The sequence below is a fragment of the Azolla caroliniana genome, unplaced genomic scaffold (assembly GCF_043228905.1).
Source record: "Azolla caroliniana isolate FFs.n. ecotype wild unplaced genomic scaffold, voAzoCaro1.0.p SCAF_5, whole genome shotgun sequence".
Lineage (NCBI taxonomy): Eukaryota > Viridiplantae > Streptophyta > Polypodiopsida > Salviniales > Salviniaceae > Azolla > Azolla caroliniana.
Genome location: NW_028230440.1, coordinates 22,527,133 through 22,554,536, shown reverse-complemented (window position 1 = coordinate 22,554,536; position 27,404 = coordinate 22,527,133).

The following is a 27,404-nucleotide window of genomic DNA, read 5'->3' as shown; positions in this document are numbered from 1 at the left end:
TCTTGTATATCCCCGTTACGGACCTCGCATCCTCAACTTCGCACGTGTTCGCTCCGGGCCATGCCTCCTCATGACCACCGTCCTTCTCTCCGGTCTTATGTTGGCATTCGAGTGCAACTGCCGTAGTCTCCGGCCCCGATGTCGAGGGGTCTCTCCTCCGTCCGCTATGACCTTCCTTGTCGTCGTTTCGATCGTCCGCTTTGCTGCCGCCACCGCCCGTCGCTCTAGGTCTCATGTGGGCTCTCGCACCGACCACCGGAGCCTCTAGGGCTGGTGTGGGCAAGGACCCGGCACCCCCACTCGTTGTGTCCGTAGCTGCTTCCGTCCGGACGTCGTTGTCCGCGGCTACCCCATCTCCGATTCCGCAAGCCTCGATTACGCTTGCCACCGTCTCTCCCATGCCGTCGTCTCGATTGCCCGCCTTGCCGCTGCCACCGTCCGTCACTCTAGGTCTCACACCGGCTCTCGGGCCGGATGCCGGAGTCTCTAGGACCGGTGTGTGTAAGGTCGTGGCACCGCCGCTTGTCCCCTCCTCACTCGATGTTTCGGGCCGCCATGTCCCGAATCCGTAGTTACCGGCCTCCATGGCCGTCCCTTCACCGCAAGGCAAGAGGGTCGCTTGCTCCGCACCCTCTCCTATGTCGCCGTCGTATGCTCTCTCGGCCTCCGTATAGGCCCCGTCTTCTACGTCTAGGGAGGCTTCTTCCTCCGCATCCTCCGATCGCCTCCGGCCTGTCTCCATAACAAGCCCTTCTTCGGCTCCGATTTTCGCCTTCACAAGCTCGCATACCTCCCGTATTAGCACCTCTAGGTCGAGCTCCTCCGAACCATTTTGCGTTGAGCTCTCTTCCGGCGGTAGTGCGTACTCACTCACCGCTCTCTCTTTTCCGTCGCTCGCGGGCCATGTTGTGGCCGACCGCCTCGCATCATGTTGCCGGCACACCCACCGATCGAACTCATGTCGACCTCTTCCTTCCGGTTCCGTGTACCCGTACGCCTCCAATAGGGCTCCCTCAAAGGACACCCACAACTCATGAGCTTCTCGTAGCTCCTTGACCTCCTTGTGCACCGATACGGCTGCCACTCGAGGAAAATACTCTAGCCGCATCGCCTCGTCTACGCCCCCTTTCGCCATCTTGGCATCGTATGCTTCCAAGAACCTCGGGACATCGTCTCCGTTGAATCGGCCGACTCGATCGACCACCCTCTCGACGGCTTGTTGAGCCACATCTCGCCTCGCCTTTTTCCGTCGCGCATCCATCACGATCTTTGCCATCATCTCCTCGAAGTCAAGGTCTTCTTCCATCTCCATGCTCCCTTGCCGCCCTTCACGTCGGGTTCACCAAAGATGTCGCGTTGTTACGCGCGTGCGTGTGGAAGGGGCGGAACCACGGGGGTCTTGGACTAGGGAGAAGAGGAGAAAGGTTAAGACAACGAATGGAAGATTAGCTCATAGCTTAAGAGGAGAAGAGAACGAATATGACATTATGATAGAAGAAGAAGAAGAAGATGAAGAAGATGGAGTCAAGATACTCAACAAGAAGTTCTATTAAGAAAACATAAACACTTTACAATGGTGGTCGCCATGGCCGCACCAAACGACTATAAGAAAACCCTAAGGGAAAACCCAAGAAGAAAACCCTAATTGAAACCCTAAAACTGAATAGGAAACCCTCGACCTAAGTGGTATGCCTCTCTCCCTCAAAATAGGCAACCCTTCATAAGTGACCCCTCCCTTCCTTTTATAGCCCAAGGAGGGAGGGACCTTACAATGTGGGATAGAGTTTCCCCTCTTATTTCTATACACCATTTCCTAGTATATATGTGCACATGGTGCACACCACTGATTTGCCTATTCCACCCCAGTTTCCGCCTATGGACGAAAATCTTTACGACAACATGCAAGCCAACCTACTGAGCCATAAGGCCTCTTTTCCCGCATCAGACGTAGCTACGTATTCGACCTCGGTCGTTGATGTGGCAATACAGTCCTGAAGTTTTGATTTCCACGAGATTGCTCCATTGCCTAACTTAAAGCAGTATCCGATTGTCAATTTTTTATTGTCCACACATCTGGCAAAGTTCGAGCCGGTATAGCCGACTACGAATAAGGTGTCGTTTGGGCCAAATAGAATCCCAAGGTCTTTTCTGCCCACCAGATATCTGAACACATGCTTTACTGCGTTGTAATGCAATTGGCTAGGGTTGTGTGTTGTCCGGGGGTCAAAATAGTACCATATGAGAATCGCAATAGGAATTAGGTAGCAGTAGGTAAACAACCGAAAGAAATCAAAAGCAGCCAAAAAAAACACAACCGAAAACGTGGAAGGAGGAGCGCGGCAAGGAATATCTATATAAGGAGCGCAACATATCAAAGGAAGAAGGGGGAGACATATAGGAGAGAAGTTTGAGGTGACTACGTAATTAATCCTACTCCAGTTTATCTGATACATTCCGGCAGATAGCCGTGTAACTGTAATCACCACTCATTTCCGTAATCCAAACAGTGTTGGGTCTATTTTGTGTCATTGTTCCCTTTCAATAATTGTTAAGTAACCTATCTCTCCCTATCGTGTATGAATAACCTGAGGTATCCTCTTACGTTGTCATAGTGTAATTCACACACTACGTGAAAATTGCATTTTGGTTCCTCTGTATGGGACAAGGAGGAGCTGGTAAGGAGGACCGGTGAGAACCGAATGAAGGAGGAACCGGTAAGGAGGACCTGGTAAGGAGACCCAATAAGAACCGGATCAAGCGGAACTGGCAAGAGTCGGATAAAGAAGGCCGGTGAGAGTCTCTCACCGGATGAAGAGATAAATTTATAAATAGAAGAAAATATTGTTACATGCATAGGGCAGGATTCAAACCCTGTACCTCTACGTAGACAAACCCCAACCTTACCATTGTACTAACTTATCGTAAATGTTTTAAATATAGATTTAATACGTATAAGAACTTTATTTATGCCTACCTTTATTAAAAGGTAAGTCATGCATTTTTAGAATGCGTGAATACTTTATTTATAAGAAAAATGTACACCAATAAAAAATTACTCGTGCACATCTAGCGAGCATGAGCACTATATTTAGGAAATAAAAGCATAGTGTAAAAAGCAACTCATGCACATTTAGTGTGCATGAACACTTTAGAAAAAACATGAAGTTATGCTTAGCCTCTTCCATCCTTATATACGGAGGAGAGAAGGATGTATGATGTTGTTGATTATTTTACAAGGATTGATCAATCTAATATATTCGTGGGATTCACGAGTTTATCATAAAAATTCTCTTTCTTACAATCTAAATATTGATTAAATACACTTAACACGCGGGAGTCATAAGTTTTTATTTCTTACTTCTCTGTTTCTACCTATTCATAACTAGCCTTATATTGTATTCTTCTTTCTCCTAGTCCAAAACCTAAGTGGTTCCCACCCGACTCACGCAACGATCCGGAGCCGAAAGGCACGACACAAGTGGTGAACCCGACATGAAACCGGGTGGCAAGGAGATGGAAATTCAACCAGAGGCTAACAACATGATGGGGATGTTCAAGTGGATGCTACAAGAACAACGTGCGATGTCGAAGATTGCGGTGGCAGTAGAGCGGCTCGTGCAATGGAACGGGCAATTCAATAGAAAAGATGTGTCGCAGTATTTGCGAGATTACAAGGCGGAAATGCTATGGTGCGGGATTTCGGAAGGACTGCAAGTGACATCCTTCAACCGGGTGGCGACCGACGGGCTTCAAGGGAGTATCCACGGGATACGGCAACAATATCCGACGTGGGAGGCATTTGAAGAGGCGCTAAAGACCACGTTCGCCATCAAGAACTCCTCCAAGGCAACAAAGAGGGGATTCGAAGATTGGGTGGAAACACCAGATAAGGGATGAAGGTCCTCGATGTGTTTTCGTCATTCGAAAGTCGGTTCGGGGGGTTGTCTGCGAGAGATCAAGCTATCCTCGCACCGGACAAAGTGATCATGTTCCTATGAGTCGTGGACATCCGGTACCGGAAAGATCTTCGAGTGCTTTTGGAGGACACGACCACCGAGAGTGGCCTCACCGAAACATGGGAAAGGGTAAAAGCATGCGAGTGGAAACACTATTATAGCTAATTAGCTACTAAAATGGCCATAGCTAATTAGCTATTTGTTTAGCTAGTCTTTCTTGTGGGAAAATCAAATATTTGAAAAACTAATTTATGAAAAAACTCAAATATTTGAACTTCTGTTTCAGACGTAGTGGAACTTGGGGAATATCACCATCATCTAAGGTCGACTTCAATGTCATCAATTTCCTGTTTAGCCTAAGTCTGATTTTGAACGCAGATGGAGTACTCAGAGCACGAACGCAGACGTAGCTCCCGCAACAGCAAAAAATTGACATTGCAGATTGAGAGCTACAACACAGAACCCGCTCGATCATCGTCCAGGTATGTTTCAGTTACAGAAACCCCAAACATTTGTTTTTTCTTTTTGACTACTGTCTGAACTTTGGTGCCGATTCATATTTCCCCAAAATCGAATAGGGCGAAGTCCTTGGAGTCCCATACAAGGATGTCTCGCAAATCGGGGAGTAGCAACAGGTGTGTTTATATTACTTTTTTTGTGTTTAATCCTGTCTTTAGTGATTAGGGTTTGTGATTGAAATTTCTGATTAGGGTTTTTGACTATAAATTTCTGATTAGAATTTCTGAATAGGGTTTCTGGTTACAAATTTTGATTACAAATTAGAATTTCTGAATAGGGTTTTTGTTTATAAATTTCTGCTTAGGATTTCTGATTAGGGTTTGTGATTGAAATTTTTTATTAGGGTTTCTGATTGAAATTTCTGATTAGGGTTTTTGATTATAAATTTCTGATTAGAATTTCTGAATAAGGTTTCTGGTTACAAACTTCTGATTACAGATTTTGATTAGGGTTTCTGATTTCAAACTTCTGATTACAGATTTTGATTAGGTTAAGTTAAAGATTTTGCACCATTTTTGTTGTTGTTGATTGGGGTTTTTGATTCTCACATATTTTGATTTTGCACTATTTCTGATTTCTGAAATGATATTTCAGATGGCTCGTTCCTCCGTATACGAGAGTGCTAAACTTCGCAAAATTTTGCGAGACAAAGGAGGACTTCCACAACACCTATGGTCTGTCACTCGAGGGTGTTGACCCTGCTGTCCTAAGTGATAAATTGATCAGTGATATAGACTGGATGACAGTATATACAGTGCCTAGAGTCAAAGGCAAGGTCAAGCTGAAGCATGTACGAGCCGACTTGTACGATGACTGCATGAGACTGCACCAGAAAGTTCATCAGGAGATCCCAGTCAACAATGAGTTGTCAGTTTCATTTGCTAGAGCATTTGCATATGAGTACTGCAAAACAGCGAAGGAATCTAGAGACCCTGAAATGTATAGGGTAGCTTGGGCAGTCTATGGTGAGGCATCGGTAAAAAGATGCCGAAAGATGGGGACCTTGGCACAAAAAATAGACAGATTTTGGAGCATGGCAGCTGTTGATGCAACTGCCGACTCCCAGCAAGACCGGGGGCATACACCACACCGACACCCAAGGAAAGCCAATGTCGATGATACAGGTGAGACATTGGTTAGCTATATGCTAAAAAATGTCCATGAAGCCTGTGAGACATTGGCATTTTTTAAGACTGATTTAGAGAAAGCCACAATGGCTTCTGCAATGGAGAGCAAAGTTACTTCTGCTGTTACAACAATTAGAAATAAGATTCAGGTAACTATTGTTTTGCTGGTATGTGATTGTGTTATAAATAACGGGTAAAATGTGCTAATCAAGCATTATCTGGAATAGGTTGCGCAACAGGAGCTTGAATTAGAGGGGCCACTGGATCCCCAGCGTAAAATAGAACTGCAAATAGAGATCCAGGTTCTTTCAATGAACCTGGACCTTCTAGGTGTAAATACTGTTGCAGATTACAATTTGGATAAGCTTCAAGTAAGTTAACGATTCCTGAGCAAAGTTGGTGTATCTTTCAACAACAAGAATAATTAATCGGTAAATTTCTCTGTTGCGTTGAAGGAACAATACATTCATCAAGAACAGGTAGTTAGCTGCCTTAAGAAGAAGCTACATTTTGTGGAGGGAATGGTAAGGACCAGACAGGATTTGGACCTGAACATTCTTGCTCCCTTACCAAATGAAGTAGAACCAGAAAATGATTTATTGACAGTTCAAGCACGTTGCATCGCTTGCGGGTTAGGTGTGGAGGACAAAACTGCGTCTTTGTTGGTTCACCTACAACCATGCAACCACACATACCATCTGCTTTGTTTTCAACATGCCTGTCGAATTGCTGCATTCTGTTTGGGAGATTGCAGTACAACTCTACCAAATGAGTGGAGAAAACAAACAGGTATACCATACTGTAGCTAATAAGCTTAGTCTTTTCTAATTAGCTATCCTACTAGCTAATTAGCTACTGGCAGCTAATGAGCTACTAGCTAATTAGCTATCCTAGTAGCTAATTAGCTATGGTACTAGCTAATTAGCTAGTACCATAGTTGTGTAAAAAAGCTAAATAGCTATCCTACTAGCTAATTAGCCACTGGCAACTAATTAGCTATCCTAGTAACTAATTAGCTACTGCCATAGTTGTGTAAAGTAGCTAATAAGCTATCCTAGTAGCTAGTTAGCTATGGTACTAGCTAATTAGCTAGTACCATAGTTGTGTAAAAAAGCTAATTAGCTATCCTACTAGCTAATTAGCTATTGGCAACTAATTAGCTATCGTACTAGCTAATTAGCTATCGTACTAGCTAATTAGCTATCATAGTAGCTAATTAGCTACTGACATAGTTGTGTAAAGTAGCTAATAAGCTATCCTAGTAGCTAGTTAGCTATGGTACTAGCTAATTAGCTAGTAGCATAGTTGTGTAAAAAAGCTAATTAGCTATCCTACTAGCTAATTAGCTACTGGCAACTAATTAGCTATCCTACTAGCTAATTAGCTATCATAGTAGCTAATTAGCTACTGACATAGTTGTGTAAAGTAGCTAATAAGCTATCCTAGTAGCTAATTAGCTACTGGCAGCTAATTAGCTATCCTAGTAGCTAATTAGCTACTGGCAGCTAATTAGCTGTCCTAGTAGCTAATAAGCTATCCTAGCTACTACATAGTTGAGAAAGTAGCTAATTAGCTTTCATTGTAGCTAATTAGCTATCCTAGCTACCACCATAGTTAGTAAAGTAGCTAATTAGCTATCCTAGCTACTACCATAGTTAGTAAAGTAGCTAATTAGCTATCCTAGCTACTACCATAGTTGAGTAAAGTAGCTAATTAGCTACCATAGTAGCTAATTAGCTATCCTAGCTACTACTATAGTTGTGTAAAGTAGCTAATAAGCTATCCTACTAGCTAATTAGCTATCCTAGTAGGTAATTAGCTATGGTACTAGCTAATTAGCTAGTACTATAGTTGTGTAAAAAAGCTAATTAGGTATCCTACTAGCTAATTAGCCACTGGCAACTAATTAGCTATCCTAGTAACTAATTAGCTACTGCCATAGTTGTGTAAAGTAGCTAATAAGCTATCCTAGTAGCTAATTAGCTACTAGCAGCTAATTAGCTGCTAATTAGCTATCCTACTAACTAATTAGCTACTACCATAGTTGAGTAAAGTACCTAATTAGCTATCCTACTAGCTAATTAGCTACTACCATAGTTGAGTAAAGTACCTAATTAGCTATCCTACTAGCTAATTAGCTACTGGCAACTAATTAGCTATCCTAGTAGCTAATTAGCTATCCTACTAGCTAATTAGCTGCTGGCAACTAATTAGCTATCCTACTAGCGAATTAGCTATCCTAGCGAATTAGCTATCCTAGTAGCTACTGCCATAGTTGTGTAAAGTAGCTAATAAGCTATCCTAGTAGCTAATTAGCTATTGGCAGCTAATTAGCTACTGGCAGCTAATTAGCTATCCTAGTAGCTAATTAGCTACTGGCAGCTAATTAGCTGTCCTAGTAGCTAATAAGCTATCCTAACTACTACCATAGTTGAGTAAAGTACCTAATTAGCTATCCTAACTACTACCATAGTTGAGTAAAGTACCTAATTAGCTATCATACTAGCTAATTAGCTATCGTACTAGCTAATTAGCTATCCTAGCTTCTACCATAGTTTAGTAAAGTAGTTAATTAGCTATCCTAAATAACTGTCATGTTATTGTAGAATCTTGTGGATTAAGGACGGCACATGATGTGTCTGGTGCTGATGATGCTGCAACAGATGAGGATACTACTGCCAATGTGGCTGAAAGTAAGAGTCCTGCTATCACATCTCCTTCAGATCAGCTGCACCCTATTCTTTTGGAACAGTGTACTGAATTAGGCAACGATGTGAAATGCCATGAAATAGTGGAAACAACATGTAAAACTGAGGTTCACAACAACAGTGTTTATGAACACTTGATGCAACATTTCTTCGAGTCTCAAGACCTTGATTCCACCCCACCGAGCCCAACTACTGAAAATGTCCAAACAGATCCCTCTGTACTTGAAAAGCTAGTTCAAGAAACGGCTGATGTGCAATTAGCTGCTGAGGCGATGGGAAGGTTGTCGGAGGAGGACACACTTGCGCATTGGGTCCTAGAAGCAAGGCTAAATGGGGAACCAACCAGAAAAAGGCTGAAGAAGGGGCCACGATCGGGAACAAGACCAGTTACTCGGTCAAGGGGCCCAGACGTAGTGGAGCGAAATACTGTTTAGTTGGATATGATTGTTAGCTTAGGGATTTTGCTAGGGTTTTATGAAGTTTTACTATCCTGTTGGACAAGTAAAACCTCAGATTGGTTGTTGCTTGATCCACATTATGTAATGGAACTCTATGATGTTTTTCCAAGATAATTTGAAGAGTGTTGTTCTATGACTGAAACTCTTTGATGTTCAGGATATTGTTTTGTGAGACTAGTAGTTACTTTGTGAGTGTGAATATGTTGGTGTTTTCTGATGTTGCAGAGTCTAAAGGGTTTGATTCTATTGCTCGTAAGGCCAATGGCAGTGTGGATACTGTTGATGTTGCGGCATGTTTAAAGGGCCCCATCTTGAAAGTAGATGTAGCAACTGACACAAGTGATCTGGTCACACAAGTTGATCAAGCATGTAGCACGGATGACTTGGTGTTGCAGGTAGATGCAGCATGTAGCACGGATGACTTGGTGTTGCAGGTAGATGCAGCATGTAGCACGGATGACTTGGTGTTGCAGGTAGATGCAGCATGTGATACCAGTGGACTGATATCGAGCAGAACAGTAGCTACATGCACTGAGGTAATCCAAGGATTGATAACTAAGTCGACAAAACAAGAGCACCAGAATGTGAAGCTAGGCCCAACACAGTCGACTAGGGGTTTAAAGAGGAAAAGGACACCAGTTGTGTCAGCCGAACCTGAGCTGATTGAGATTGATCGTATCCTACCAGAAAATGGTGTAACAGCGGCTCAGTTTCTGGAATGGAAACCTAAACCACTAGAAGTCGAGCGAAGAGCCTTGATCTTGGAGCTGGATAAAGTCTTGATGAGTGTGAGATATATGCAGCCAAGGAGGGACGCAAATCAGTTTCTAGAGTGGGCTGTGGAGTACTTCGATTTGTTTATTTGGAGTGAAAAACCAAAATTAGATGTGTGGAAGTGTTTGGCAAGATTCTTCCCAAAATGGCGAAGTCGTTTTAAAGGTCAATGGGCACGAGAAAATTGTGAGCAGATGGAAGCTGCAAGATTCAAGAGGCTTTCTGATTTTTGGGCTACTTGGCCTGAATATAATGCTGACAATACATTGATTTTGGATACAGAACATTTCCGACACTACTTCAATATTCGGAGATGCTGTCTCATTCTACCCGAGGAAATGCCTGAACAGTACCTGGTGCAAACAGTGAGCTGCCAACTAGGTGCATGGTTGTGGACTCCATACCGAGCTCAATATGCGGATAATATATGTAGACTCGTTCCACTAACGAGCAAGAGCTTAGCTGTTTATAGGAGATTTGTAGACATTTCCAATGGTAATTTATAAATATGTAAAGAGATGACATTATTCAATGAAGAATTTAATTACTTGTTCCCACTGTACTTATCTACTGTGTAATTTGAGGAATATGTTGCAGATTGTTGATTTCATTCTATTGATGACTATTTAGCTATTGACAGCTAATTAGCTGCATTTGTACAGCTAATTAGCTACTGATGACTATTTCGCTATAACTTATAACTTAAAACTTAACAAAAAAGACATGATTTTATTGAGAAAGAAGCACAGAAAGCAGACTGTATACAAGAAATTGATTCCAAACGAATTTATTGATCTGTTTTCGCGAAATACATGTTTGTTTTACAAGAGAACATGGTAAGTGCTACTTGTAGCTACAAATTCCATGGCATACTATTGTAAATACATTTGTACAACTAATTAGCTGCATTTGTACAGCTAATTAGCTACTGATGACTATTTCGCTATAACTTATAACTTAAAACTTAACAAAAAAGACATGATTTTATTGAGAAAGAAGCACAGAAAGCAGACTGTATACAAGAAATTGATTCCAAACGAATTTATTGATCTGTTTTCGCGAAATACATGTTTGTTTTACAAGAGAACATGGTAAGTGCTACTTGTAGCTACAAATTCCATGGCATACTATTGTAAATACATTCATACACATTAGCACCAACAGTGTATAAACCGGAGCAGCTATTGTATTCTGACATTGGGACGTTGATGCATCTGACCAAATGAGAGTACATATACGCCGCTGGTTTGTCTTCTAACAGCCTGTACACATATTCGTAGTCATCTAGTTTTGCATAAAAAATGCCTTCGATGTAGAATGTCCCGGCAGATACAAAATTTCCCCATGCATCTACAATATTCTGCCTTGCACACTATTTACTAACCGTGCACTTTAATATATAGAAATCAGCACCCTCTGAATTGCCTTCTTCAACATTTACAGCGAAGTTATCCCCAACGTTCAGGACATCACTCAAAGTATCTCCAAGTCCCTCATATGTGAAGTCAGCATTCTGCCCTGTTTCTCCATCAACTGCTTCCTTATCATTCAGAGTGTGATACTCCCAATTCTGAATGTATGCTTTGTTTAGACAATATCTCCAATTTCCCTGCACACAATGGAAGCAAAAACAAGTCAATTCTCTAACCGCAATACAATGACCATTCAACCTGGAATAACCGCGAACAGCATGCAGAGATCGCAATTCGGGAATTCCTTGGCACTCCCAGGTCTTCTCCCTATTTACTTCATCTATCTTCACTTCCCAAAATTCACGTTTGATATCTCGAACTTGCGAGGAATAAACACCTGTGGCACTCGTCGACATATTTGTTCTTAAAAATTCAACTACATGTGATGCACAATTCATGTGCACACCATCTGTCTTTAGTTATTCATGGGTAAGTGCCCGCTTTATAACAGCCCCTGCACCATCATGTTCACCTTTACCATGGCCAGACCCAAAAAAATTCCATCTCATCTCCAAACCTGTTATAGCAGGATACCTCCCCACAAAATAAAATGGACGTCGAGCCTTGAATTGTGACGCAACTCCATCAGACCAGACCCAATGTTGAGTAAGCTCCAAACGTTGAGCTAATAACCACTGCCAATGTAACTTAAAACAGTGTTGGACGAACAAGGTATCATGCTTCTTATCATCGGAAATAAAGAAATGAATTACTTTTTTAACATCACCTGAAACTCGAAAATATGTTATGTGCACAAAAATGGTTACCTGAACTGAACACCAATGCATAGATTGAATTTCATTCTGCTGCTTGAAAGTATAATTCTCTGCGAAATCTACTACTGAGACTACTACATCATTTGGGAAATCAGATATGCAAGTCTTAAACTGATGGGCCTGCCATGAATAAATGAAGTTGTGTTTAATGAACTTTCCTAGAGATACTACAAACAGAGACACCAAATCCCTTGGTTTAAGCATCTTCCGAACTAGATCCTTTCTTTTACACACCTTTCCTTCGAAATTGGTGTTCACTGACTCAAATAACTTCACAGAGATCAATATTTCACTACTCAATTCATTTGGACACCACCTAAATCTAGTAGGGCCACAATCTTGACATAAACCCATGACACATTTATGAATATGGAAGATAGCGTCAGATTATCTCGGACACAATATTGAATCTAATAAATAACTCATGGAAGAGATAACGTGCTCAGATGATTTACACTCCTCTTGCGGGCTTGATCGACAGATTGGGCACCCACATGTGCAAACTGTATTAGTTAGGGATGCGCTATGGTGACGTAGTAGATTAACAGAGTCCTTCAGAAAACCCATCTGTACATGGTAAATGCAACAACATGTGTATCGATCCTTTAAGCGTCTCACAAAGTGTGGCTTAAGAGACTCGAATGTTCGTAGTTGAACTTTGATAGTTGGATGCATTCGTTTGAACCTAATAAATAAATCGACCTGCGTAATAAAGGGGAATTAGTTATTCTCGTAACTAGCTAACTATCCTAGTAGCTAATTAGCTATTCTAGTAGCTAGTTAGCTATTCTAGTAGCTAATTAGCTATCATGGTAGCTAATTAGTTGTCCTAGTAGCTAATTAGCTATCATGGTAGTTAATTAGCTGTCGTAGTAGCTAATTAGCTATCATGGTAGCTAATTAGCTATCATGGTAGCTAATTAGCTATTCTAGTAGCTAATTAGCTATCATGGTAGCTAATTAGCTGTCGTAGTAGCTAATTAGCTATCATGGTAGCTAATTAGCTGTCCTAGTAGCTAATTGGTTGTCCTAGTAGCTAATTAGCTATCATGGTAGCTAATTAGCTGTCGTAGTAGCTAATTAGCTATCATGGTAGCTAATTAGCTATTCTAGTAGCTAATTAGCTATTCTAGTAGCTAATTAGCTATTCTAGTAGCTAATTAGCTATCATGGTAGCTAATTAGCTGTCGTAGTAGCTAATTAGCTATCATGGTAGCTAATTAGCTATTCTAGTAGCTAATTAGCTATTCTAGTAGCTAATTAGCTATCATGGTAGCTAATTAGCTGTCGTAGTAGCTAATTAGCTATCATGGTAGCTAATTAGCTGTCCTAGTAGCTAATTAGTTGTCCTAGTAGCTAATTAGCTATCATGGTGGCTAATTAGCTTGTCTAGTAGCTAATTAGCTATCATGGTGGCTAATTAGCTTTCCTAGTAACTAATTAGCTATCATGGTAGCTAATTAGCTGGTCTAGTAGCTAATTAGCTATCGTGGTAGCTAATTAGCTGGTCTAGTAGCTAATTAGCTATAATGGTGGCTGATTAGCTTTCCTAGTAACTAATTAGCTATCATGGTAGCTAATTAGCTGGTATAGTAGCTAATTAGCTATCATGGTAGCTAATTAGCTGGTATAGTAGCTAATTAGCTATCATGGTAACTAATTAGCTATCACGGTGGCTAATTAGCTGTCCTAGTAACTAATTAGCTATCATGGTAGCTAATTAGCTGGTCTAGTAGCTAATTAGTTATAATGGTGGCTAATTAGCTATCCTAACTAATTAGCTATCATGGTAGTAGCTATTGAGAGTAGCCAGTTACCTATGTAGTAGCTATCATAGTAGCTAATTAGCTATCATGGTAGCTAATTAGCTTTCCTAGTAGCTAATTAGCTGGTAATAACGAAATAGCTAACTAGCTACCATGATAGCTAACTAGCTAGCAGTACAGCTAATTATCTGGTAGTACCTAAATTAGCTATTGAGAATAGCTAATTAGCTATCATGGTAGTAACTATTGAGAGTAGCTAGTTACCTATGTAGTAGCGATCCTAGTAGCTAACTGAGGTAAATGTAACTGATAAGCTAATTAGCTTTTCTGCTAACTGAGCTAATTAACTTTCCGAGTAGAGTCAAAACAAATGTTGAGATAAATGTAAATACCTGAGGTACATCAAGAAGATGAATGGGATGCTCCTCGTATTGATTTCTTCCAACACGTTTCCTGCATAAATCCTTTTTATTGGGTGAAACCCTACTCTCATTAGTCCAAAACATTGTGATTACATCCTTGATTTCAAATGTTATGGGTGTCATTGGCTTACATCTTGTAGTTAGCTTTAGTAGACTAGTTCCTTCACCCGAGGAAATTATACGGTTCATTGTATTGTACACTGTTTTTCTACTAACACCAATTACCTTAGATAGCTCACTGATGTTTATATCGTCAACATCACTATTAAGTAACATCATTAGACTAGACCTTTTTAAGACAAGATCATCTTCTGACCTGCTCATGGATACGAAACTATTACGAAGATTATTTACTAAAATAGATGATATGTTTGCATTAAGACCATCACAATCAACTAAGTCCTTTATCGATGGATCATTACATATTCCATAAAGTACTACCTTCTTTTCTTCATTGCTGATGTGCTTGGTTTGAACATTGAAATAGTCTACAACCTTTCTCTCTATGATGGTAGTCGCATTACTTACATTCTCAGCTAAACTATCCTTACCTTTACTGAGTGTGGCTTTCGTATCCTTCAACAATTGACGATGTTTCCTTTTTTTTTCTGCCCAATAGTTTCGTATGGCTTGTTGTGTCCTGATAACATCATCCCTATCCTTATGATCATTGAGGGGTAATTCTAAACACCCTTCTTCCCCTTCCATTTGGCTAGACATGTTAAAACCCTAAATTTCCAGAAAAAAAAACAAGTATTAAAGATGGCTATGGGCAACAACAATACACAAAAATATTCCACACAATACACAAGATTAGACACAACAATACACAAGATAATCAATAGACAGAAAAGTTATTGCAATCCAAGACCGAACAGTAGAGGATTTCACTCTGTTGGATCCAACAGTTGAGGAGGCGATCCAAGACCGACCAATGGCAACAACTGAGTGTAGAATGTTGCCGTTGGATGAGTGAACTCCGTCAAATCGAAATGTGGAAGCAATCCGGGACTGGACAGTAGTGGCAACTGAGTATAGAATGATGGCAATGGAGGAGAGAACCTCGTCAGATTGAACAGTTACCGATGATGCTTGAAACGCACATAGAAGGCACTTGAGAATAGAGTGGCATAGAGAAGAGAACCCCGTCAGATTGAACAGTTACCAATGATGCTTGAAACGCACAGTAGCGGCCCCTGAGTGAGAGTGGAAAAGAGAAGAGAACCCCGTCAGATTGAACAGTTACCAATGATGCTTGAAACGCACAGTAGCGGCCCTTGAGTGAGAGTGGAAAAGAGAAGAGAACCCCGTCAGCTTGAATAGCTCTTTGATTATGCTTGGAACGCACAGTAGCAACCCCTGAGTGTAGAGTGGCAAAGAGAAGAGAACCCCGTCAGATTGAACAGCTCTTTGATGATGCTTGGAACGCACAGCAGCGGCCCCTGAGTGTAGAGTGGCACAGAGAAGAGAACCCCCTCAGATTGAACAGCTCTTTGATGATGCTTGGAACGCACAGTAATGGCCCCTGAGTGTAGAGTGGCACAGAGAAGAGAACCCCCTCAGATTGAACAGCTCTTTGATGATGCTTGGAACGCACAGTAATGGCCCCTGAGTGTAGAGTGGCACAGAGAAGAGAACCCCGTCAGATTGAACAGCTCTTTGATGATGCTTGGAATGCACAGTAGTGGCCCCTGAGTGTAGAGTGTCACAGAGAAGAGAACCCCGTCAGATTGAGCAGCTCTTTGATGATGCTTGGAACGCACAGTAGCGGCCCCTCAGTGTAGAGTGGCGGCAGGTGGACTCGATAGGGTTTAGCAACAATGGTAGCAACTAACCCACAGTACTCAACTAGAGATGGCCTACGTGATGTGGCAAAGGATCATGCATAATGGACCTAGGAATTCGATATATAATTTATGGTACACATTTATGGTGCACACATCAATTTATGTTGCACATTTATGGCACTCATTTACATATGTAATTAAAACACTCTAGTATTTTCAATGGTAGTTTTTTGCATACTTAATTTATTAATGATGGCTTTTTACTAAAATGACTATTTATCAATGGTAGCTTTTTGCATAGCTAATTAGCTATGTCAAGGACATAGCTAATTGTTTCCACTCGCATGCTTTCACCCGAAAGCGTGTCGGATATCGTCGCGCGATACACGAAGAGGGGGCAATGGCTTGCTAACAAAGAAAAGAGGGTTTCGGAACCAATTCCGAAACCAAGATCCGGACTTGAAGACCATCAACCGCGGGCTTGGGAGATTACGACCGAGAAGGGAATCGATGCAACCACGGTGAACCAGTTGCTGAAAGAGATGGAGAATCTAAAAATTGCGATGGTGAAGAAGTCGGATGACCGTCCCACAAGTTCCAAGTATATGGACTGTCGGTGTATATGGTGTGATAGCACCGAACATGATTGGAGGGATTGCGACGAGCACAAGGAGGCGTTACGATGAGGTGTTATCTACTACGAGGGAAATCAGATTCATTCGATGGACTCTCGGAAGCCACTCCGACCGAACTTCCGGAAAGGCGGCATGAAGAAGGTCCTAGAGGACGAAATAGCGGCGAAAGGTAATTATGTGACAATCGCGGGAATAAGTGTGGGTGAGTCATCGGGAGCAAAGGCGATTTTTTGGCCGGATGTGCTAGAAAACCCTGAGAAAACCGACTCCAATGAGATCTGAAGCACCGTGGAAGGCATCCGTGAAGCTACGGGATGGGAGTGGCCCATTGATAAGAATAGGGTGTACGCCTTATGTCAGTTGCATCAAGTGTATATAGATGAGAAATGACGGCGCATGGATGATGCGGCTGGACCATCGAAGACACCGGAAAGCTGGAACTTCGGAGGGAAGGGAAAAGAAAAGACGATTCCGGCATTCAAGCTCGCCTCAGACATCAAACGATAAACGAACTTCAAAAAGGTGTTCAAGGAGAGAATCCTCGATAGCCGGGTAGAATTTTCGCTTTGGGAATTACTCGGAATAGCGAAGAAGGAGTTCCACTATCTTCTTGTGGATCTCGTGAAGAGGAAAAGACAAAGTACGGAGGAAAATGCTCCAAGGGTGAATGCAAATACTGTTTTAATGAATGACACTGAATTGGAGGACGAAATTCCGAACTCCCACTACACAAGACCACATTGGGCACGTGCAACTACGGAGACTCCGGTCTGAATCGGCAACATCAAAGAGCCCGTGCTAGCATTGATTGATCATGGATCGGATATCAACTTGATGTCCAAGGAGTTCTACTAGAAGGGGAAGTGGCCTATTAATACTAATCATGGATGGAAGATCCGGGCAGCCACTAAAGCAACAGAAGACCTATTTGCGGCTTGTCCGGATGTGACGGTGAAGATAGGAGATGTGGAGATAGATCAAAATTTCTTTGTGCAAGATGAGGTCTCACACTCCGTGATCCTCGGGCAACCCTTTATCACGGCATCACGGATGGAGACGAAGGTGCTCGATAGCGATGCGGCTTTCGCACGAATTCAGTGTCAAAGCGGAGGGAAATCCATCCAATTCCTAACTGTGCCCGCGAATCATGAAAGGAACAAGAGGGGGCTCTTGTCCCAAACAAAGATGGATTTTTAGAGCGGACTGTTGTGGAGTGGGGAAGTGATAGTCCAAGAAGCCTTGATACCCCACATAGGAAGAAAACTCTCGGAGCAAAACAAGTACGAATCGGTCCAGATGGGACATCCACGTACACGGACGTAACCGGAGAAATGAAGAAAGAATACCGAAAAGTAGAGGATAAGTTATGGTCGGCATCAATAATGAAAGAAGACGAAGAAATCGTGGGAATAGTTGAAGAAGGGTTCTATGGGAGCACACTACAACGGCTTGAAGAGCTTGCGAAAGAAAATAGCCAGGGAGACCGGGTAGTTCTGGTGGAATCGGTCGAGATGTATGAGATCATTGAGAAAATGGGGCCGGATGCGCTCCGCAAAGAAGAAGCAATGGTAAGTACGAAATACAAGACCGTGGAGAAGAAAGTGAAACCCTCCGCGGGACCGCTACTTGCCGATAGCGAACAAAAGAGGAAAGAAGTCTTGGGAGATTCGACACTTCGAAAGTCCGTGGATATCGGACATGCCTCCACGGATGAGACCTGGGAAAAACTTCGGATCGGTGGAGGTGGTTTCTTCTTACAAAAAGAAGAAGAACGGTTTCATGAGATGTTGGAACAACATGGAAAAGCATTTGCATTCACATTGAAGGAGATAGGGTGCGTTGATCCGAAGATAGTGGAGCCAATGGTGATCTTCACGATTGATCATGTGTTGTGGAACTTGAAACCGATTCCGGTGCCACGGGTGCATATTCCGAAAGTCATCGACTTGCTCAAGGAGAAGGTGGCAATGGGAATTCTAGAGCCATCAAACGCTCCGTACTCAAATTGATGGTTTACGGTTCCGAAGAAGAATGGGTCACTCCAGCTTATTCAAGACTTGCAACCGGTGGACCCTATGGGCGAAGACCGTCACCAACCAAGATCGATGCGATTCAAGCTATGAAAGAAGTATGCAAGTCACAATCTGAAATCCGAAGGTTTCTTGGAGCATGTGCATTCTATCACATATGGATTCCGCACTATGCACATATTGCGGACCCACTCTATCACTTGTTGCGGAAGGGTAAGAAGTTTGAATGGAGAATGGAACATACCAAAGCCATGAAGAAGCTTAAGAAAACACTACAAACGGCGGAATCACTTAAGAAGCCGAGCTATGACCGACCGATCATAGTAATAGTTGACGCAAATCCAACCGGAATCGGATGGGTCATCAATCAAGCCGACTCGGATGGTTCGTGATATCCGATCTGATTCGGAGCAAAGGTTCTCAACGAAAGGCAACACGGGTATGCACAAGTCAAAAGAGAATTATGGGAAGTTGTGTCGGCAATCAAGTCGGATCGAGATTATTTGATCGGAGCCAAAGTAGTGATCGAAACGGATTGTCTTCCGATACTCGGGATGATGTGGTGTTGTACTATACTGAATGTGGCTATGCTAAGGTGGATTGCATATGTTACGTTGTCGTAGTGTAATTCGCACACTACGTGAAAAATTACATTTTGGTCTCTCCGGATAGGACATGGAGTACCCGATGAGAACCGGAAAAAGGAACCGGTAAGGAGACCCGACAAGAGCCGGATGAAGAAGGCCGGTGAGAGTCGGTGAAACGGACGAAGAGATCGGTAAGGAGGTCCCGGTAAGAACCGGACAAAGAAAACTATCAAGCACCGGATGAAGCAGAACCAGAAAGAGCCGGATGAAGAAGGCCGGTGAGAGTCTCTCACCGGAGGAAGAGACATATTTGTAAATAAGAAGAAAGTATAAAATATATATATATACATTACATGCATAGGGCAAGATTCGAACCTTGCACCTCCATGTTAATAATGTTAAGCCTTATCATTATAGTAGGGTGTTATGAATTTTAAAGTTATGCTAAACTTTATCCCATGTAAAATTTCTAGACATGCATGGTACAAAAGTTATTCATGCATAGACACTTGAGTTAAAAGAAAAGATGAGATAGAAAGCTACTCATGCATATGCAGTGTGCATGAAAACTAAAGATAGAAAAAGCATGATGCTTGCATGTGATAAACTTAGACTCTTCCAACACTATATAAGGAAGGGAGAAAGATGTATAGAGGTTGTTGATTATTTTACAAGGATTTTGATCAATCTAATATATTTGTGGGATTCACGATTTTTTTCCATCTATTTCTCTCTTACATTCTAAGTATATATTAATACACTATACTCGTGGGATTCACGAGGTTCATAACTTCTTTCAAATATTTCTCTTTCTTGCAATCGATTCATAAGGAGCCTTATCTCATATTCTTCTTTCTCCTAGTCCAAAACCTCAGCGGTTCCCACCCGACTCACGCAACGATCCGGAGCCGAAAGGCACGACAACGTCACTTAATCCGGAGGTACGAAACATCTCCGGAAAAGACAATGCGGTAGTAGATATGCTATCAAGGGTGCAGTTCGGAGACGACATAACCGAATCCGATAATGAAGAAGTTTCCGAAGACTACTTTGCTTCGGAGCACATATGCCGGGTGAATGTAATCCGAGAATTCTGGGAAGAAGAATACGAGGGAGAAAGCTTGCTGATCGGGAAAGTGCTACAAGAAATCAAGGAATCATTGGACAATAAAGAGAAGAGAGCCAAGATCCGAAGTAAGAAGCGGCAAGTCCGAAAGTTCTTCTTGAAAAATGGATTAATATGGAGGGAGCCGAAAAGACCGGATGGCATACCACTTCGAGTAGTCGGGACAAAAGAGCAACGAAACCAGATAATGTCTAAATTTCACGAATCCGATTGGGCTGGACATCAGGGAACATGGGCAACATTTGTGAAGATCAAGCAAAGATATTGGTGGAAGAATATGTACAAAGAAGCGCGGAGTTCACGGAAAGCTGCGAGAAATGCCAAGTCTACTCCAGGGTTTGACACCGAGATGAGTTACATACGACATTCTCACTGACAATCAACTTCAAATGGATGGTCGACATTGTAGCCATGCCAACCGGGATCGGGCAAAATAAGTACTTGGTGTTAGCTCGGGAAGATCTCACAAACCAAGTAGAAGGTCGAGCGCTACGAAGGAAAACGTGTTCTGCAGTATGCCAATTTCTTTTGGAAGAAGTGTTTTGCAAGTACGGGTGCGCAGGACAAGTGATTGCGGATCGGGGAGAATTCGACTCTGATAAAGCTAAGGAATTCTTCACCAAACATGGAGTTCAGTTAACACTAACAACGACATACAATCCGGAAGCCAACGGGAGGATCGAACGAGGACATAGTCCAATTGTCAAAGCACTTGCAAAAGCATGTGACGGAAGGGTGAAGGATTGGCCGCAGATGGTCCTGTATGCACTATGGGTGGATCGGACAATGCATAGCCCCGTAATTGGTTATATGTTGACAGAACTTATGACCAGACAAGCACCAATAATGCCGACGGAAACCGTGATCGCGACATGGACAATGCTAACGTGGAAGGAAGAGATGAGCCGGGAAGAACTACTAGCGGTCCGGATACGACAACTAGAGGGAAGACCGGAAGACATAGCGGAAGCAACACGCCGACAACAAGAAGCGTGATTCCGGAACAAAAGCCGGTTCGACATAAAGCACCGACTACGACCACGGAAGATTGAAGAAGGAGATTGGGTGATTGTCTATGACAGTAGTTTGGATCATCAACATACAACGATACGGAAGTTCGTGAAAAGGTGGTTCGGGCCATATGAGGTTCGGAAAGTTTTCAACAACGGAACTTGCCGACTATGCGAGTTGGATGGAACGATACTACGAGTGCCTATAGCAGGGAAACGGCTAAAGATCTTCAAGAAGCGGATTGATGACGAACCCTATGTAACCCTAAACAAGACCAACAATGAGGAGCAACCGGACAAAGATCGCGGTGATGCAGAAAGCAAAGAAAGTGGACTTCAACTCGTAGTCGACATAAGGGGAGAATCGGAGAGTGCTACGGATGAAGGAGAATAATGAGCATCGGGAACTTCGGCACATACGGGAGGATGTGTGGGTTTGGAGGGGGCGAGTGTCGTAGTGTAATTCGCACACTACGTGAAAATTTCCTTTTGGTTCCTCCGGATGGGACAAGGAGGAATCAGTAAGGAGGACCCAATAAGGAGAACTGGTGTCACGGTTTTCTGCGGGTATGTGTAGGATCTTAGGCGGAACCGAGGGGGTCTTGGACTAGGGAGACGGATGGTGGAGTCCTTAAGCTTTGTAGGCTTCGGTCTAGAATCGGCTTTCAACTCCAACGAATGTAGGGTTTCACAAAAGGACGGTTCACCGCGAATTTGGACCCGACTCAAATATGTTACAATGGAAGATACATATACACCAACATGAATATATATTACAATAGCTTTACAACAAGACGGTTACATGCCCTGAATCCGGTGGCTATTACAAAACAATCGGCTAATACATCAAGAGAAGAATGGGAACCGGCGAAGGCGAGTCAAGTGAGCTGCCGGGACCGCGCGACGTCCACTGTTGGTCACGCCCCGAAGACGATGGAGTGTTCCCGTGCCACTTCGTCCTCCCATCTCGAACTGGCCGCCACACGAAACGCTCTCCATTGAGGAGAGGAAGCCGAATCACCAAGTGCCGCCACTGGAGTGCCTAAAGCCGCCGTTGTAGGAACCCCCAAACCAAACCAAACTCTCACACAAAGAAGAGAGAGTAACACCCGAAGACCCCAAGTACATAAACCCTAACTCGCACGAACTCTCTCAAGAAGAAGAACCTAAACGGAATTCTAACTTCCACTCAAAAGAGTGAACCAAACCCATCAGACAATGAAGAAGAAGACTCAAATGAAACCCTAAACGAAATAGAGTGAAAAGACCAAAGTGGAAACCCTAAGAGAACAAGAATAAGATGTAGAGGAAGAACACTACCAAACCCTAGACCTAAGTGGTATACCCTCCTATTGAGAATCAAGCTCAACATAGCACAACTTTGAAGGGAACATCACGCTCCCTATACGCAACGCTCGGCCACAACCGAGCTTAGAATCATACACAAAAAACGGGAAATCAAGCAAAACACGAAGAAGAAGAGAAGAGTACGGAGGATGTTTACATGGAAAACCCAAACTAAGGGAAAAACCACGGCAGCCCACAGGCTTCAAACTATCACTATGTTAGAATGTACAACAGTGAGTTCACAGAGGCAACGACCTCGTGCTCACAATCTTCGCCACAGGCGGCGGTTACAACAGAGGCAACGACCTCTTTCTTTCTCTCTCTCTCTCTGTACACAGTTACGCGCTCTCTCTTCTTCTTGCACCAACAAGAAATGACAACAATCATAAATAAAAGTTTGCCCTAAGTCCGGCTATTTACAAATATAGCTCGATGGACTCTCAGAAACATATTTACAAATATGTCTCTTCATCCGGTTTCGACATTCCTCATCGGGTCTGCGCCATCCGGCTCTCCGTAGCCGGGTACTCCTCATTCGGTTCTTACCGGGTCTGCGTCATCCGGCTCTCCGTAGCCGGGTACTCCTCATCCGGTTCTCATCGAGTCTGCGTCATCCGGCTCTCCGTAGCCGGGTACTCCTCATCCGGTACTCACCGGGTCTGCGTCATCCGGCTCTCCGTAGCCGGGTACTCCTCATTCGGTTCTCACTGGGTCTGCGTCATCAGGCTCTCCGTAGCCGGGTACTCCTCATCCGGTTCTCACCGGGTCTGCGCCATCCGGCTCTCCGTAGCCGGGTACTCCTCATCCGGTTCTCACCGGGTCTGCGCCATCCGGCTCTTCGTAGCCGGGTACTCCTCATCCGGTTCTCACCGGGTTTGCACCATCCGGCTCTTCGTAGCCGGGTACTCCTCATCCGGTTCTCACCGGGTCTGCACCATCCGGCTCTCCGTAGCCGGGTACTCCCCATCCGGAGGGACCTGTCTCCCAACAAATTCCCCCTTCACTCCGACATGGGGTGTCTTGCCAGTCTGATCTGCTTCCGGCATGCATCCAGCTTGTCGGGTATCAGAACTTTGGTCAGCATATCTGACCCATTCTCGGCCGTGTGGATCTTCGTCAGCGCGAACTCCTGGACATCTACTCTTTGCCAGATCTAGTGATACCTTCGCTGGATATGCTTCGTCGGGGAATGGTAGGCCGCATTCTTAGCAAGGTGGATGGCACTTTGACTGTCACAATAGAGTCAGTATTCATCTTGCCGGATACCGAGCTCTCCGATGAAGTCCTTCATCCATAAGATTTCCTTGCCGGCTTCCACAGCCGCCATGTACTCCGCCTCCGTGGTTGACAATGCAACCGTCTTCTGCAGCCTCGACTACCACGAAACAGCTCCCCCTGCATATGTCATTACATACCCGGATGTAGACCGGTTGGTATCCACATCAGCCGACATGTTCGAATCGGTGAAACCGTCAAGTTGAGGTTTTCCGGAGCTGAATCGGAGACACATATTTGAAGTGCCCTTCAAATACCGGAGTATCCATTTGACCGCGTTCCAGTGCTCCTTGCCGGGATTGCTCATAAACCGGCTCACCACTCCGACTGCGTATCCTATATCCGGTCGGGTGCACACCATTGCGTACATCAAGCTCCCGACGGCAGAGGCATATGGAATCTTCATCATATCTGCCTTCTCTGTTTTTGTCTTCGGGCTTTGCTTACCGGATAGCCTGCAGTTTGTCGGAAGTGTCGATCCGACCGGTTTCACATCTGACATGTTGAACCGGTGAAGCACCTTTGTCACGTACTTCTCTTGTGACAGCCATAATTGCTTCGCTGACCGGTTCCGGATAATATGCATCCCCAACATCTGTCATGCCGGACCCAAGTCTTTCATTGAGAAGGTCCGGTTGAGAGCCTTCTTCAGCATTCGTATTTTGACTTGGTCCCGTCCGACGATCAACATGTCATCCACGTACATGAGTATTAGGAAATCGCCTCCTTCGAACTTCTTCACAAACACGCAGTGATCGGCCTGCGTCTTGTGGTACCCTTGATTAGTCATGAAGGAGTTGAACTTCCGGTACCATTGCCAGGGGGCCTGCTTCAACCCATAGAGGCTCTTCTTCAACCGGCATACCAGGTGCTCCTTCCCTTTCTCCACGAATCCTTCTGGTTGTTGCAAGTAGATCTCCTCTTCGAGGTCGCCGTGAAGGAATGTTGTCTTCACGTCCAGCTGCTCTACCTCAAGGTTCATGCTTGCCTTCCAGTTGAGACTGGATGGAGGTCATCTTTAGAACCGGGGCAAATATCTCGTCAAAGTCCACGCCCTTTTTCTGTTGGAACCCCTTCACCATGATCCTGGCTTTGTATCTCGGGGGGTTGCCGGCATCTCCCGGTTTCAACTTGTACACCCACTTGTTTCGGAGAGCCCGCTTTCCTTTCGGCAACTCCACCAATTCGTACGTATGGTTCTCATGCAGGGAATCCATCTCATCCTGCATGGCACTTAACCATTTGCGGTTGTGGGTGTCATCCTTCTCTTCTTCGAAGCTTTTCGGCTCCCCCTCATCGGTCAGCAGAACATGCTCTGCATCCGGAAATCTCCGGGGGGCCCTTCTCTCTCTGAGAGGATATCTCCGTCTTCGGGCTTCGGTAACCGGTTCCTCCATTTTCTCTTCATCCGAATCCAATTCGGGGTCTTGGCCGGTTCCGGTCTCAGCTTCCTCTACTTCTTCTTCTGCCGGTTCGGTATCCTCACCGTAACCGGCTGGTTCCTCGAGTGCTAACCGGTCTCTTGCCGGTTGGGTCTGCTCATCGTAGAGTCTATCCTTACCGGTCGACTCGGAGTTCACTATCTTCTTCTCCGACTCCCAGTCGGCGAGCGTCTTGTCCTCCATGAAGATAATATCTCGACTCCGGAATACCTTCCTGTCGACCAGGTCCCACACTCGGTAGCCGAACTCATCGTCACCGTAACCGAGGAATATGCATGGCCGGGTCTTTGGATCTAACTTTCCTCTCCGGTCCTTAGCTACATGCACGTACGTGAGACACCCGAACACCTTCAGATGCCGGTAGGACACTTCCTTACCAGTCCATACAATCTGTGGCATGTCTCCGTCCAAGGGTACTGAGGGTGATTTGTTTATCACATATGTCGCCGTCGACAGTTCCTCAGCCCAAAACTTCTTGGGTAGTTTTGCATGCGCTAGCCTACTCCGGACCCTCTCCATTATGGTTCGGTTCATCCTCTCAGCCAGTCCGTTTAGTTCCGGCGTCTTCGGCACGGTAAATTTGAGCCGGATTCCCTTCGAGCGACAGTACTTCTCGAACTGCCCCCGGTATTCACCTCCATTATCTGCTCGAACCGCCATCAGCTTCCGACCGGTTTCTCTTTCCACTCTCGTGTGGAGCTCTTTGAAGACGGATAACACCCGATCCTTCGTCTTCAACGGTGTGGCCCACAGCTTCCGGTTGTGGTCATCTATGAACGTCACGAAGTACTGCGCTCCGGCATGTGACTTCGTGTCTACTTGACACACATCAGTATGCACCAACTCCAGTGGTGCATTACGTCTCATCGATGGCCTTGGTTGGAAGGAGATCCGGTTTTGCTTACCGGCCAGACAATCAGTGCACTTGTCCAAGTGCACGTTCTTCACTGGAATGGGGTTGTCTTCTGCAAGCCTCTTCATCCCCTTCTCGCTCATGTGACACAACCTCTTGTGCCACAGCTCACCGGCAGTGTCGGATGCCACGTTCACTTCTTCCGGACATAACTAGGCATTCATCAGGTACAGAGTGTTGACCTTCCGGGCCCGAGCCACAATCAGGCTCCTCTTGCTGAACTTCATGACACCGTTCCGGATGCTACCTGTGTAGCCCTCATCATCTAGCCGACCGGCTGATATCAGGTTCAGTCGAACCTCTGGAACGTGTCAGACATCCTTCAACAGCAACTTGCATCCGGTTGGTGTCGACAACCACACGTCTCCTATGTCGACAATTCGGCATGTACCTTCATTCCCCATCCGGACACAGCCGTGATCACCGGCTAAGTAGGATAAGAAGCATTTCCGGTCCGGGGTAAGGTGGAACGACGCTCCGGAGTCTACCACCCAGGTCATCTCGTCACCGGCAAGGTTTATCTCACTCTCCTCGGTGATGAGCATCAACTCTTCTTCACTTGCCGCGATTGCCGTTGTCCCCTTCCGGTCCGGTCCCCTCCGGTCTTTACCGTTCTGGTCCGGTATCTGCTTCGAATCGGTACCGTCGGTTTCCTTGTCCTTTTGGAAATGCCGACAGTTCTTCTGGAAGTGTCCCGGCTTGCCGCAATAGAAGCAAGTAGGTCTCCCCCTTGACTTTGACCGTGTCCCCGACTTTTCCCGGTTCTAAGGACTATGATTTCTTTGTCTTCCGCGTTCCGATTCGGTAAGTAGCGCTTTGGAGTCGGAGCTCGAATCTTTATCTTTTCGACGCGCCTCCTCATCTAGCAAGCTCGACTTTACTCTTGCTAGGGATAACCGTTTTCCTTCCGGCCCGGCGTTGCCCAAAGTGACAACCAACGTCTCCCAGCTATCCGGGAGGGAACCGAGCAGGAGTAGCGCTAGTACCTCATCGGCGAGAGGTACTTCCAATGAGGTTGCCTGGTGGATCAGCCCCTGGAAGGCATTCATGTGCTCCGCCATGCTGGAGCCATCTTGGTACTGGAGTCTTACTAGCTTCCGGAATACCGAAACCTGATTAACAACATTTTTGTTTTGGAACATTATGCCGATCTTCTCTTAGAGCTCATGAGCCTTGCTCTCTTCATTGAAGTTGTTGTACAGGCTCATGTCCATGAAGCACCGTATGTACGCCGTTGTCTTCATGTGCATCACCTCCCATATCGCGGCGTCGAT